Here is a 2409-nt window from a genome sequence, read left to right as displayed (position 1 = left end):
AAATGAAATTTTGTACAGAATGAAATAAATAACGACTCAAAACTACAACTTTATGGTACAATGAAAGCTTTGGTAAGGTCACTTTTGTTAATTTTGGTTTTCCATAGCAACCAGATGTTTGTTTGTTGGTCCTCACTGTTTTCCTCAGGTGTTAATTCAGATTGCTACCTGCATAAAATATGAAGAAAATAAAACAATTTCAGTGAAAAGATTTTTTTTTTTTTTTTACTTGATTCACTCAGACTATGGCCATGCTGGGGCACCACCTTGAGGAATTTTAATTGACCCCAGTACTTTTAAGTCTGGTATTTATTCTATCGGTCTCCTTTGCTGAACCACAAAGTTATGGGGGATATAAACACACAAACACTGGCTGTCTGGTTGCCTAATGACCTGCACAAATTGACACTATCTGAACAGGTGCACTGTGTGCCACACATCAGGTGTTGGAGTGATCACAGAGCGGTGTGAGATGAAGTATTTTACTCAAGAACATAATGCACCATAATGATCACTAGATCGTGAGGTCAACACCCTAACCACAAGGCCATGCCCCCTCAATCTCTCATATATATATATATATATAACTCTTTTACTCGTTTCAGTCATTTGATGGCGGCCATGATTTAGTCGAGCAAATCAACCCCAGGACTTATTCTTTGGAAGCCTAGTACTTATTCTATCGGTCTCTTTTTGCTGAACCGCTAAGTTACGGGGACGTAAACACACCAGCATCGGTTGTCAAGTGATGGTGAAGGGACAAACACACATATATATATATACATATATATATACATACATATATATATATACGACAGGCTTCTTTCAGTTTCCGTCTACCAAATCCATTCACGAGGCTATAGTAGAAGACACTTTCCCAAGGTGCCATGCAGTGGAACTGAACCCGGAACCATGTGGTTGGTAAGCAAGCTACTTACCACGACGGATATTTGCCCTCATCTTGTTAGATTCTCTTTCTATCATCATATCTGGTTATTTTCCTAAGTAATGAAGATAACTTCTCTGATTTCGTTATTTAGTTGATGTTTTTTTCCAACAGTTGTAATGGATCCTCTCACAGACGAGGGCATGTCCCGCCCTTTCTGCTACTTTTCGAGCTTTATATGAATCCACTGGTGTCAATATATTCAAGCCAGGTGGTATTAGCTTTGAGTCTCTACATCTACACAAGAAAGTTAGATGGTTTTTGATGGAGTTTCTCTATATGTCTCCATTGAAGTCTAATGTTGATTCCATACTGATTAGATAATACAGTTCTATATATACAGTTGACGGATATTTATCCTCATCTTGTTTGTTGGTAACACATTTCGGCTGGAGGGTATATCAGCCGGAACGTTGTGTTAACAACAAACAAGATGAGGACACATATCCATCAAATGTAAATGTGCATAATCCCTCATCTCTTAAATATAAAACTATATATATATACATGCATAGCTTAGTGGTTAGGGTGTTGCAGTCACGATTGCGAGACCATGAGTTCGATTCCCAGGCCGGGCATTGCACTTCATTTCACGTTGCTCTGTGATCATTTCGATATGACATGTGGCACCCAGTTGCACCTGTACAGGTAATGTCAGTTTGATGGTGGGAGTGAGGTTATGTATACACAAACATTTGATTACTATAAACAAATCATCTGTGTGGTTGTTCGGTAAGAAATTGTCGAACTCTCATACGTCATCTAATGACAGGAAAGTCCATTATTACTTACACACACGATGGGCTTCTTGCAGTTTCCATCTACCAAATCCACTCACAAGGCTTTGGTCAGCCCTGGGCTATAGAAGAAGACACTTGCCCAAGGTACCACACGGTGGGACTGAATCCAGAACCATGTGGTTGCGAAGCAGGCTTCTTACCGTACAGCCATGCTTACTTTCAACAAGATTCAACATATACAGTGGGGGGAAATAAATATTCGTACATGTCAAAATTCTTTATTTATTTAATTTCTAATGAACATAAATGGGATATACCAATACTATATTTGCATACACATGCATAAACTAAGAATATGCAAAAGAAACTAATAAATTATAGTAACTAATGAATTTATATACAATTATAAATATTTAGGGGTGAAAAAAGTATTCGTACAGAATAAATTTATGAGTTTCTATGCCACAAAATACTGTTAAAATATATTTTTTTTACTAGAACTTTCTCGTTTGTTCCAATAATCTTATCAGTGGTCATTTTTAAGTGTCAAAACGCTAGCTTCATCATTCAGCACTAAGACAACATAAAGTAGTGTTGTAATAATGGCGAAAAGTAAAGAACTCACAAATTCAGTGAAAAAACTTAATTATTGAACAGTGGAAAGCAGGTAAAAGTTACAGGAAAATATCAGAGACCCTTTGTATTCCATTTTCTACCATATCT

The 2409-nt window shown here is 37.0% G+C and overlaps 1 protein-coding gene across 1 annotated transcript in view; it reads right to left on the bottom strand.

Annotated features, from left to right (window-relative positions):
* Positions 1–23: 23 nt before the first annotated feature.
* The window catches only part of LOC106874443 (serine-rich adhesin for platelets), a 35890-nt gene continuing 33504 nt past the window's right edge, over positions 24–2409 (bottom strand). The window contains exon 17 of the mRNA XM_052976290.1: positions 24–168. The gene's annotated coding sequence lies outside the window, so the exon portion shown is untranslated. The remainder of the gene's footprint in view (positions 169–2409) is intronic.

The sequence above is a fragment of the Octopus bimaculoides genome, chromosome 24 (assembly GCF_001194135.2).
Source record: "Octopus bimaculoides isolate UCB-OBI-ISO-001 chromosome 24, ASM119413v2, whole genome shotgun sequence".
NCBI lineage: Eukaryota > Metazoa > Mollusca > Cephalopoda > Octopoda > Octopodidae > Octopus > Octopus bimaculoides.
The sequence above is the reverse complement of the archived record's forward strand: the minus strand, read 5'-3'. Positions and strand labels throughout refer to the sequence as shown.